Source organism: Myxine glutinosa, chromosome 7, assembly GCF_964187855.1.
Source record: "Myxine glutinosa chromosome 7, kmMyxGlut1.1, whole genome shotgun sequence".
Classification (NCBI taxonomy): Eukaryota; Metazoa; Chordata; class Myxini; order Myxiniformes; family Myxinidae; genus Myxine; species Myxine glutinosa.
The window spans coordinates 76520841-76534721 of NC_136267.1; the positions used below are offsets into that span (position 1 = coordinate 76520841).

General features: G+C 46.8%; 1 protein-coding gene across 3 annotated transcripts in view; it reads right to left on the reverse strand.

Moving 5' to 3' along the window:
- LOC137431332 (E3 ubiquitin-protein ligase MARCHF3) overlaps positions 1-13881 on the reverse strand; it is a 95981-nt gene that overhangs the window by 60186 nt on the left and 21914 nt on the right. Inside the window, exons 2-3 of one of the 3 annotated variants that reach the window (XM_078781876.1) lie at positions 12215-12361; positions 10316-10432 (exon numbers count right to left, since the gene is read on the reverse strand). The exons of the other annotated variants lie outside the window; for them this stretch is intronic. The gene's annotated coding sequence lies outside the window, so the exon portion shown is untranslated. The remainder of the gene's footprint in view (positions 1-10315; positions 10433-12214; positions 12362-13881) is intronic. 3 annotated transcript variants of the gene reach the window in all.

Genomic DNA, 13881 nt, shown 5'->3' on the forward strand with positions numbered 1-13881 from the left:
TTGATGGCTAGGAAAGGCAAGGTAGCGATGGCTCCAGGTGCACCTGGGCTCGGGGCAGGATCAACACGGTTCGGTCCAGAGATGCGGGGAGGTCTCGTCGCAGCGCTCAGAGGTGACGTTCTTTCTCAGGCGGGTCTTTCTCAGGCCTCTCCAAACTCAGGCGCATCTGTTTCAGCGCTCGCAGGTCCTTCTTTCTCCAGCTGGGGGCGCATCTGACGTCACGTCCGCTACGTGGCCGCGTATATCCGGCGGGGAGTGACACGCCCTCGGCTCGCTAGCGCCGCCCCAGATGGAATCGGTCCGCCCTTCTGATTGGGTGCGGGGGGTTACCAGGCTCCGCCCTTGAGGAGGAGCTGACAGCCAGCCCCTCCGTGGTAACCCCGTGGAGCGCGTGGTCAATGGCGCTAATCGAGCCGGTGTGAGGACGCATCCTTCCCCGCGCCGCCGCCATCTCCTCTGTTGTTGTTGTAATTGTTGGGGAAGAAGATGGAAGGAGGTATGGGAAAGGTCCTAAACTCACTACTGATGCCATATAATCACATTCTGGTGCAACGAAGAGTCATTAATTAATGGAGACGAGGCCTTAACTGACATAGACTAAGAATAACTAGGAAGATGTCCGAAAGTTGTCTACGTGTGGTGCGGTGGACCTGGGCACGACATTTAATGGGGGAATAAGGGGAAGGTCGGCTCTACTGATTGTTATTTACATGCAATGGGACTAGGGAATGGGGGATTGGGGAAAGTTGGGGAGTATTGGAGAAAATAGGGGAATATTTACAAGCGGATATGGAGGCCAAATTCCATATTCGCAACATTGCACCCTTCTCTACCCTCGGGGCGTCCCGACCCGATAAATTTTTACCTACTTTAGTGTGGCACGCAATGTAGTTCCCTCTACTATTAACTCTACCCTGAGTGCGACAGTTTTACAGATATTCACGAATGAGTAAATATGTCCCCCTGCGACGTTGCACCCTTCTCCTCACAGAAACACACCCACAGGATAACCGAATCCGGAAAGAATTCTCAAACTAAACATACAGCCGGTAGGGAGCATTATTTACAAGATTACGCTGATATCTACACTACGATCCAGGACCTGTTTTTGGAGGAATACATGCAGATGTTATGCATAGAGAGAGCGCGCTTGCCAGCATCGATACACCAACCCACGAGTGCTCTGTGGCCGACGGCCTTTAATAACGTGCAGAGCACCCTTTCCCAGCATCAAAAGCACCACCCCACCACCAATCGGTGCAGTCACCATTGTTCATTGGAATAAAAATAAATTCGACAACCCCTAACCCTGCAGGTGTCTCTTGCTCTTCTTGTGGTGCACTTGGTGTTAACTAAAAGTGGTTCACCTGTATGGCATAGGTGCCACGTTGACCCATAGGTCCATCCCCGGGTGGTGCTTGGCCGCAAACGAACTGCGGTCCATTGTGGGTGGCCACAAACATTGCGGTCCATATGGTGTATCGATCCCGGCAGCAAACAGCGAAAGTGCAGGCCCACAACTGCGCAGCCAGCACCTCTCTCTCCTCTCTCTCTACCCCAAAGCCAGATCCTCGGAGGTGGGAGACAAAGAAGCAGACAAGTGAGTAAGGTGGTAAGGGCGCAAAAGTGCACGCAATGTAAGGTGATGCACACTGGGGGCACATGGGAACCAGGTGAGACAGGTACGTTCCTACCGTACGCCCCCCCCCACCAGGTAACCTACATGGCCCCTCCCTTACCCCTTACTGCATCCACAAAACACAACACTACCCATAAACATCTACTTTACAAATCAACAAACATCCCTACTGTCTTCCCCGTTCCTCCCATATACCAAATTCGTCTTCTCTCCCTCCTAACCAATCAAATTTGCCATTTTCAACTCTCATCAAAATTTGCCATTTTCCAATTCATCATCAGTCCCTCCTAAGGAGGGAGAGATGGAATCACCCCAATGTCTCATCCACGTCGTGATGCGTCTCACAAATCCACAGCAATCTCATTTCCTGCTACAAACCAAGAAAACACAGGTGTGGAGTCATCATCATCACCTCAGGTAAGTGGCTGCGTATGGTGCGACAGGTTCATCAATCCTAACTATTTCCTAAATGACTTTAACAACTTTACACTACCCGGGGTCTTTCTCCGGCCAAACCATTGGCCCTCTTACACTATGGGTTCTAAAAACCAATTCCCATTGGCCAAACTGTGGTGCTTTTCAATTTGGGGTCTCACTCCCCCGATTCATCTCCCGGTGCCCTCGCACAATTTCTGGGCCACGACGTGTAGCTCTCCCAACAGGTCTACCCACCTGCACACCTCCACCACTGTAGTTGCCACCCGAGCTTACCTAGCTCCTCACCCTAACCTATCTAACTGGGGGCAGCCCCTCTCCTGGCTCTGTCACCCCATGGTGCCCTCTGGCACTGGGCTACCCGGGTCCGTCCTCCGGATCCTCGGGCCCCATCCACAACAACTACTACCGGCTCCCAGAGCCCACCTGCGGCCTCACCTGGCCGACATCCTTACAGTGGTGGAGTGCCCAAACCAACTACACACACTAACAGGTTACACGCCCAGCCATTTCCACAACACCAACGCACCCATCCACAACACCATTCTGCAACCGCACCACAGATGCCAATATCCAACCACAATTTACCTGTACCCTCTACCTAACACTTACACTACCCGCCCCGGGTACTCGTGAAAGGGGTCCACTCTTCCCCCATCCACACCTTCGCACCATGCACACCACTCCGTACCACTTACTCCAACTCTCTCCACACACCTGTATTTGCACACCTGTGCTCTCACACCTGGTGCCACCTGCACCCTTCTCTCCCCAAGCGCATTCGCGCTGATCCACACACTCACTACTCACACACTGCTCCACACACCTGTCCAGTTGCACACCTGTGCAATCACACCTGTTCCATCCTCACACACACACGGCATCATCTCATCTAACTACTCCCTTCTGAAACTTGCGCTTCCCAGTCGTCCCTTTAAACTATTGCGCTCCCTCGTCATTATCATCCATACTAATCTACCTGCGTCCCCACTACAGGTATCAGTCACTAACTAATCTTAACGTCACCTACTGTCATCTTCTAGGGCCCTACACACAATATCCTAACCCACCCGGGCTAGTTTTCACTGCCATACACCCCATAAGCTATTGCTCCTTTGCCCCCAACATGGGAAGGATGGTGGATTTGCCATCCCACCCCATCGGGGGTCTCTCACTACCAATTTTGCACATCAAATTTCAACAAATCGAAAATTTGCCAATCACTACTCATCATCTGCCAATCACTACTGCCAATCCCTTGCCAATCATCAAATTTTGTTTTTCTCCAATTTTGGGTCCAAAACACTAACCTCATCACCCAGTCGACTCACTAATACCTCTCGGTGCGCCAATTCCTGTCCAAAGCCCGGCTTCGTAAAGCCAAGCAATGGATGCGGGTTGTTCTGTGCCAGCGGCTGGATGCGTCCGGCACTCGGTGCAGGGACGGGGGCTTACCCGGGCCGAGATCCCACGCATCACCTCGGCGTGGAGCCATCCAATGTCCCGATCTCGACCTGCCGGCACGTCTCAACAAAACGTGGTCGCCATAACGACCCTTCCTATCGGGCTGCCAGCTCCGCCTAGTGGAGCCTGGACGCGGCCGTTCAAAGCGAGGCCCGGCACGCACCGAGGGCCTGCTTCGGCTAAAAGTCGCTCTAACCTCTAACCCGTGTAACGTCGATGCTTCACCTGGACGCTTACACCCCGCAGCCCGTTCCTTGCTCACACATCCAGCTGTGCCCATGCTCCTCGTACCCTTCCTTACACACCCAGGTACACCCATTCCACTCACAGCCTTGGTCACACACCTGACCACCGAACACTTTGGCACACATTCGTTGCTCGCACACCTCACCAATACACCGCTTCGCGCCCCCTCCTCGGTCACCTCCTCTGTGACAATCACAGGTGTGCTCTCATTCGCACACCCAACCACGTGCCTCACCACTAATTCCAGCGTGCATTCCCACTCACGCTCTACCATTCCAGGTGTACATCCTCGCTCACCTGTCACAACCAACTCACTCTCCTTGTCACTCTCACCACTCTCACCTCCACTCGTGACAACGCACTCACCCTTACTCTTGACAGCGCACTCTTTCCTCATGCACCTGTCCGTCACACACCTTTCTCGCGCACACTCTCCCGTTACACCCTCTGTAACACTCACCACAGGTGGACACTCTTCCTTACTTCTGACAGCGCACTCTTTCCTCATGCACCTGTCCGTCACACACCTTTCTCGCGCACACTCCTGCGCACACTCTCCCGTCACACCCTCTGTAACACTCACCACAGGTGGACACTCTTCCTTACTTCTGACAGCGCACTCTTTCCTCATGCACCTGTCCGTCACACACCTTTCTCGCGCACACTCTCCCGTTACACCCTCTGTAACACTCACCACAGGTGGACACTCTTCCTTACTTCTGACAGCGCACTCTTTCCTCATGCACCTGTCCGTCACACACCTTTCTCGCGCACACTCCTGCGCACACTCTCCTGTCACACCCTCTGCAACACTCACCACACCGCGCTTCCACGTGCTCCCTCGCACACACGCTACGACCGACTCACTCTCGCCAGCACACTCACTCCTTGGCACGCACTTTTTCCTCACACACCCCAGAGTCGGACTTTCTTGCACCCCTCCTCTTTCGCACACCAGACCTGTCGCACACTTCACCAACGGCCTCTCACGAACACCCGGGTCTATCTTGACCCCCAAGCTCCTTAAATCCCCTGGCGCATCATACGCACGACCATATTGGTCACCACTTACACCAGGTCTTCTTCCTCTTCGCTTCTCCTCCATCACCTGCGAATCCCTCATCCGGTTAATGAGCACATCACGATCCAAACACAGACTTTGGACCAATTCTTTCATCTCCTCTTTTATCTCTTTGTTATCCCCTCTCCGTCGCTTCTTAATTTCGCTCACCCCCTCTTCCACTTCTTTCTGTGTCGCTTTCAACCCTCCTAATACCGCAGTGTTCCTTTGAACCTGCTCCACTAACTCCGTCTGTCCCACCGTCAGCTGCTCCACCTCCTGCGTCAGGTCCTCTATGCCCCCTTGTAACTTTACAGTCCCCTTTCTCACCTCCTTCTCCATGTGCTCCTCACAGTGCCTCACCTCCTCGCGCACTCCTCCGACCTCCTCACTCACACCTCTTCTAATCTCCTCTCCCTCTACCCCATTTTTCACTCCCTCTATCTGATTCTCCTGGGCAGCCATTCTATTTTCTACCCCCATTAACCCATTTTTCACCTCCTTTATCCCGTTGTCTAACCCCTCTCCGGTACCCCTCGCTTCGTCCCTCATTACCCCCAGTTGGCCCTTCAATCGCTCACTCCGAGCCCTCATTCGGTTCGTTATTTCTTCAATTTGGTTTCCCAATCGCTCACCCAATCGCTCAATTTGGCTCCCCATACTCATCTGTACAGCTACCTGTAGCTGCGCAATGAGGGCCTGTATGTCAATCGGCTGCATGTTAAAGCCCGTTGATACAGCGGGCTCGGCTACCGCGCGCTCTTGCGAGGCGCCATTTTGCGTGCCTGCTACCCTCGCTGTTTCGCTCTCCTCATGTCCCTCATGTCCCTCAATTTGGTCCTGGACCGACCCTGCTTCACTCTCCGCTACCGGACCCCAGCCGTCTTGATCCGCCATAGCGCGACTTGCAAAATTCGAGTTTCGTAAAACAAATCCAAATTTTTTTTTTTTTCGTTATAATTTCGGCGAGCGCAGTAACCGCGGGACCGCGCTCCGGCTCGATTTTGTCGAGCGCAGTACGCGCTCCGAACCGATTTTCCCTCCCAAAATTTGGGCCTAACTAATTTAGTCCCGGGTCCGAATCTCACTCCTCGACACCAATTGTTACAGACACGACTTTGATGTTAAGGTGGGCCGAGCGGAATGGCCGTCGTGTCCGCACAAATTACCCGATTGTACTCGAACGTTGACGAAGCCGCGCCACGCTGGCTCAATAAGGAAAAAGAAGACACCCGGCTGGGTTATAAAATGACGACACCAGGGATACGGTTCTCAAGACCTCCGGAGGAGATTATATTCGTTACGGAAGGTCAGATTACAGGGACGAGAGGTACAACATAGAAAGACAAGCACTTAGACACAATCTTATATTATTCCCAACAGACGACAGATAAACGGGACAAAGCTGACTCACACGGGGATTGATGGCTAGGAAAGGCAAGGTAGCGATGGCTCCAGGTGCACCTGGGCTCGGGGCAGGATCAACATGGTTCGGTCCAGAGATGCGGGGAGGTCTCGTCGCAGCGCTCAGAGGTGACGTTCTTTCTCAGGCGGGTCTTTCTCAGGCCTCTCCAAACTCAGGCGCATCTGTTTCAGCGCTCGCAGGTCCTTCTTTCTCCAGCTGGGGGCGCATCTGACGTCACGTCCGCTACGTGGCCGCGTATATCCGGCGGGGAGTGACACGCCCTCGGCTCGCTAGCGCCGCCCCAGATGGAATCGGTCCGCCCTTCTGATTGGGTGCGGGGGGGTTACCAGGCTCCGCCCTTGAGGAGGAGCTGACAGCCAGCCCCTCCGTGGTAACCCCGTGGAGCGCGTGGTCAATGGCGCTAATCGAGCCGGTGTGAGGACGCATCCTTCCCCGCGCCGCCGCCATCTCCTCTGTTGTTGTTGTAATTGTTGGGGAAGAAGATGGAAGGAGGTATGGGAAAGGTCCTAAACTCACTACTGATGCCATATAATCACATTCTGGTGCAACGAAGAGTCATAATTAATGGAGACGAGGCCTTAACTGACATAGACTAAGAATAACTAGGAAGATGTCCGAAAGTTGTCTACGTGTGGTGCGGTGGACCTGGGCACGACATTTAATGGGGGAATAAGGGGAAGGTCGGCTCTACTGATTGTTATTTACATGCAATGGGACTAGGGAATGGGGGATTGGGGAAAGTTGGGGAGTATTGGAGAAAATAGGGGAATATTTACAAGCGGATATGGAGGCCAAATTCCATATTCGCAACAATATATATATATATATATATATATATATATATATATATATATATATATATATATATATATATATATATATATATTCATTTGGAGGGGAAATCATCAGGGCAAAGGGAAAAGGGATGGTGGTTGGCCAAACTTGTTGTATCAGCAGGGCAAAAGATGGTGGTTGGGATGGTGGTTGGCCAAACTTGTAGTACAGCAGGGCAAAGGGATGGTGGTTGGCCAAATTATTAGGCTTTTCCACATGAAATTAAAATAGTTTGAACCCTTATGAACCCCTATCGTGAACCCTTATCGTGCAAGAACCCATGAACCCTTATCATGCAAGTAATATAGAGTAAATTGATGCAGGTGCTTTAGCATTAAAACTTGTACTTTATAAAATGTTCTGCAACTTGTAAACCTTCAGATATACACAAAAACAATGAATAATAATCATAACAAAAACAATGAATAATAATCATAACAAAAACAATGAATAATAATCATTACAAAAACAATGAATAATAATCATAACAAAAACAATGAATAATAATCATAACAAAAACAATGAATAATAATCATAACAAAAATTAGGTTGGGGTGGGGGGTTGGGGAAGCTCTACGTTTGGGGGAAACGATATATTTCCATTCTCAAACGAGATGATGGTGAAACCAGATGGGATGCATTAGGATAGTACATCACCACTCACTGCAGTTCAATTCATTGGTAATATCCCAGCTACAGTAACAAAAGAAAGCCGCTTGAATTCCCATTCCAATGTGACCTTTCATACTACCATAACCAAACCAATAAATAAACAAATCAGGCTAACATGAACCGCAGGATCGATTATCCTCACATTGCAGCCTCTAAATTTCCTCCTGACCACTCCATTTGATTTCCAGCAACAAACAACATTACCATTCCTCAACAGCAATATAGTTTAATACGCATTCCCTGCCCACAAATTCCACAGGCACACATGGAATAAAAATTAATTTCAATAATGCAGAAAACCAGCTCACAGAGGCGACTAAGGGTTGGCGTCAGGAAGGTCATCCGGCCATAAAAACATTGCCTCAAACAGGGAACCCTGATTGTCATGGGGCCCGCAAGGCTAACCCCCGCTCTAGCGGGGAAAATGGCCTTAAAACGATCATTCATTCATTCATATACCAAAAGTAACAAGCATCCCGAAATGGATTAATTCAATGAGATGGTAAAAATGAATCCACTAATCACATACTGTATGTATGCAGACAAATACCATACTCTACATGTTCTACAAAATCCTTCAGACAAGCAGGTTGTAGCCTCATCCCTCTCTTCAGACCTTAAAAATAATCACAAACTGGTCAAACACTTGGAATACATCTTTCAATCCAGCCACATCTCACACTCTCACTATCTCTCTCCAAAAGGACCATCTGGCAACCCTCCTATCTACTTTCTTCACAATCCTATTGAGGAAGTTGAGTCGCTCAAACTCCTGGGCCTCACTATCAGCCCTGATCTTTCTTGGGCAAACCACATTTCAAAGTTAGTCTCCGAAGCCAGCCGCTGACTGGACATCCTCCGTCATACGAGGTCCTTCCTTGGCACAACTGAACTCATATCCACCGACAAAGCCTTCATCCGCACCTTCATGGAACTTACTGCTCTCCCCTCTGGGCTGGCTCCCCTGCTCAGCTTTACGCTGTGGAAATCAAGGCCTTCAAGATTATTGGAATCTCCCTTGATGAAACAGAGTCTATGGGCCTATCATTTCACCATCGCCGACAGGTCAGTGATCTCTGTCTTCTACAGTCTTCTTTCAGGTCTTGCACCCTCTGCACTTCCCATGCTTTGTTCCCCCCAGATTGCTGCAGGGCACACATGATCCACCATCAACCCTCTTCTGGTCAAATTACCTAAATGCAGGATCATTCTTCACCTCCACACGTTTGTTCCATTTTTTCCCTCCCAACTGTGTAACCAACTTCCGCATTCTCTTCAAACTCAATCTTCCCTCCAGGTCTTCAAGACAGCTGTTCACCACCATCTCAGATCGTCCCCAATCCAAAACCATGATCTTTTCTATGCTCGTTGACATCCCCCCCCCACCCCCCCAAACTCCTCCCCCTCTCTCCTCCCACGACAATCCTTCCTCCTTCCAAATTTCCAGTTTTCCCTCCTGAGCGTTTCCTTCTGTATCCATCTTGTCCACCCTATGCATCCTCTCCTGCCCCTTCTTTCCTCTCCACACCCATTGTTTGTCCAAGCCTGCCTCTATCTTGGCCTTCAACTCTGCTGTTGATGTTTCCCCACTCTCTCAGCTGCTCATTTTGTCCTGGTGTCCTGATCTGTTCAGTGTACCAATTATAGCTCTTCCACGGTCTTGAACTATGTATACAAAAAAGGACGTGAATCGGAATCGGTGTTAAAAAGAACAAGGAAAAATTGCAGCCTTCAAAAGCAAGTGATTGAGCTGCACTCATAAAAGAATATATGAAGAGACCACACCACAGTGTTCTGGTGTTAACAAAAATCATTTGGATGGACTACCCTCAATTTAGAAAGCCCCAAAATACATTGCAAAGGTTCAGATGCAAGTGATATGTCCATGTCATATTCTTGAGGCGTCAGGCACAGCCAGAATATGAGCAAAGACCAAAGGATAAAAGTTCAAATCCCACATTATTTGTATCGAGTTTCATTATATTCCTCCTTCATAACAACAGGAAACAAGCTTTCCATGAGGTACTGTAACTGCAGAATCAAAATCAATATGACAATCCTGATGAGAATGCTTAAATGACACTTGCCTTTTGCCACTGGACATTCCCCACTCCTCAAGCCCCCAACCCTCCTCCCCTCCTCCTCCCACAAAATCACTAGCATTCCAAAGCAACCAAGACATTACGAGAGCAAACACTGATCCAAATCAAAATTACAACCAATATTATCAGTGATTTTAACAACAGGAAAAAACAACATTGTCAAATCACAACAACATAATTATATTCTACTGAATGATGGCCTTGCAATACCAGATCATAAAACCTCAAATAGAAGCACACACAAAATAATCTTACATGATCCTTAATTGCAGGATATTGGAAACTGAGGTCATTGAGATTAGTAACAAAAGCAATTTTTTTTTTACTACCAAACGCTTGCTTTTTACAACCCAATTCCGCAAAACACCAATTTGGCCCATCACACATATTTAACATCGCCATTTCCACTTGTACATAAAAATACACCAGAGGCTTACTGAAAAGAAATGTTGTCTTGTGCACCATGCTCCAAACAAAGCCTCGATTCTGCAAAATCAGTGTCTTTGGCTCGGGTTACAATCCCAGTCGGGTCTCCGCTCGGATGATGCAGTATACTAGAATGAGGGTGCAGGGATTTGGAATTTAGCGATGGTGTTGGCAATAACTGCTCTTCACCAACGACACAGTGGGATCTTTACCATCCACAAACCTACAACATCCATCTGAAGAACGGCGCACTGATAAATCACCCTCCATTTGAAACACCAGGATGTCTAGAGATGGGCCGAGAGTCAAACCCCAGGCTAGACAGCTGAAGGGTGAGTATGCATACCTCAAGCGTCTCGGCTATCATAATAGGCCCCAAAAAAAGAAATGCTAAAAACAAAATAGTAATACACACATTCAAATATATTAATAAGCTGATAAATAAACTAGAACACTCTTCAACGTCACGACATCGCCCGATATGCCTCACCCACATTATTGCAGCATTATAATATACTTGTACCATGTTTGATTTAAATCCCTTCAGCTGTTCTCAAGTTATCATATTTTAACCTGATATGACCTCTGACCTTTGAACTGTTGATGCCATAATCCAATCAGTTAATCTTTGCATCATACACCAAGTTTGTTCAAAATTCCATCACTGATTCACACTGTTTGTACGGCAACATAATTATTACTTAACATAACCTCTGACCTTTGACCTCACAACCTCAAAATCTAATCAGTTCATCTTTGCCTCATATATACTTATACCAAGTTTGTTCAAAATCCCATCACAGGTTCACAAGTTAGCACGGAAACATAATTTCTACTTAACATGACCTCTGAACTTTGACCTCTTCAACCCAAAATCAAATCAGTTTATCTTTGCACCATAATCATAATATATAATTATACCAAGTTTGGTGAAAATCCCATGGCTGGTCCACAAGTTAGCTCTGAAACAGAATTTTTACTTAAATGACCTCTGACCTCTGACCTCGACTCCAAAATCGAATCGGTTCATCTTTGCATCATATATACTTACACCAAGTTTGTTCAAAATCCCATCACTGGTTCACAAGTTGGTACGGCAACATAATTTTTACTTAAATGACCTCTGACCCTTGACCTCTCGACTCCAAAATCTAATCAGTTCATCTTTGCATCATATATAATTATACCAAGCTTGGTGACAATCCCATCACTGGTTCACAAGTTATCGCGGTAACAGAATTTTTACCTGACGGGACATCTTACATTTGACCTCTTGACCCCAAAACCTAATCAGTTAATCTTTACATCATAATACATACTTCTACCAACTTTGGTCAGAATCCCATCACTGGTTCACAAGTTATCGCAGAAACAGGATTTTTAGCTAACATAACCTCTGACCTTTGACCTCGTGACCCCAAAATCTAATCAGTTCATCTTTACCTCATTATACATACCTGCACAAAGTTTGACTAAGATCCATTTAGCCATTCTCAAGTTATCGTGGTAACGAAAACCTATCACGGACGGATGGATGGACGGACAAGCGGAGGCATAAAAAAGTTGTGAATGTAGCCTATACATTTAATGTACAATTATCAGTTTGCTATAGTTCGTAATTAGTGGTACAAAATGTAAAGGGAGAATATAAAAATACAAAATATAATGCACAGCTCTCAACCTCAGCCTTTGGCCTCCCTCAGTCGTCAACATACAAATATGATGTTACTGTGTCACGTGGAGGTGAAGATTAACGATGCTGTCAGTCCGCCCCTTACATCGCCCACCACCAAAATACAAACGCTCCACAGAGGAAAAATTAAGTAAAACTTGCTTTAAATTAATCCAAGCCCATGAGAAAATTATAATATAAAAACAAAGTTGAACACATATAAAAGTGCAGAAGCAACCTTTAGAACCAATAACTTCCCCGTAGATGGATTGGATGTGTTGGAGCAGTCCCATAGCCTCCATCGTTTCCCATGTGACACCTTTAGACTTCTTTGGGGTGTATGTCAAGGATTGTTTTCCAAACCTCTGTTGCTGACATTGAAACACTGTGCAAAGATAACCAATTGCATCAGCAGTGCGAAGAGGGATATGCACACGCATGCATTGAGGTAGATTATTGCTTGGATATGCTATGTGCCACCAAATGTGCACATGTTTAGGTGTACTGAAGAACACAAGAAACTTCATGAATTATGTGATGAAAAAAATGAAAAGCAAAGAAAATTAAAAGGAAAACAAGAACAAACGTCTAACAGCGCGTAGCCGGGCTTGTAAAATAGTATAAACCACAAACACACATGATTAGCTTTTTAAACAGTCGCTAATGCTGTTTATAACATTAAGCAAAGAAATTTGGAAGAATCCAGACTTCCATGAGGTAAGTTTTACTTACAGAACTGAGCGAAGATCTACTGTAATCGATATACCCCACAAAGGTTGGAGGTGTGCTCATTTATCAAGCAGCTAGCTAGCGCTTGCCAAGCCAGCCATTCCTTAAGGGTTTTCAATGGAGTGCTTGCTCGAATGGTTTAACCACTTGGTGATCTCTCCACAAGAAACGTGGTAAATGAACACACACCCAATGTCCTTGAGACCCGATCATAAATCGACTGTAATCTATATACCCCAAAGAGGAATGACCTTTCCTGCCTCTCTCGAAGTGAGCGGGTGTTTATGCCGTAATGACATCATATACGTAATGCCGTAGCAATGACGGCCGGACACAAAACTTCCGCTACTTTAAAATATTTAGGATATATATTTAACCTCCAGTAACGTTGCAGTCACTACAAAGGGATTAGTGTTACGATTAGATTTACTACAATAATAACAGTACGTTATTATTACGAAAATTATATATCTATTTTTAAGCCGAGGTGAATTCCTTACTTCCGCAGTGACACCGCTTCAATCCATCAACTTTCCATTCACGACATTGGGATTAAAAGTGTTATGGTTATATTTACTATAATATTATTATTACTACGAAAACGATACCACTGTATTAAGAAACCTGGGTTTAATTTGTCTGAAGCGGACGGTGAGTCATAACGCCTGAGTCATATTATTACTAAATAACGTACCGTATTGTTGGAAGAGACGCAACGCCGATGATTTCGATATTTGATGATCATTGTAACAATCGGTTTGTTTGCGTTTCACACTTAATTAAAAACGTAAAGGTAGAGCAAGGCGATTGTGATATATGACAGGTCTGATGATATGTTCGGCATGAACGGCATATAAATCAAAATGGCGGTGCGTGGAGTCAGCCGCAGCACCGCTGTATTGCCAGACGTAATCACATCACCCTGTCATGTGACCAGATTCTCAGCTCTGATTGGTATACGTTTGAGGGGACATACATACATACATACATACAGATGGACAAACACTGTTCGAGACGGTTCTGCCCGATGGGCTACGCCGTAAAAAGACCTCATCATTGTATCTCTTTTGGCTTGGTTCTAATAAAAATTTTAAACTGCAACAAGACTTTATGGACAGCTTGTACTTTGTTCCTAAGCCTAAAATGATCTTCATATAATCCATGGTTTCTATTTTT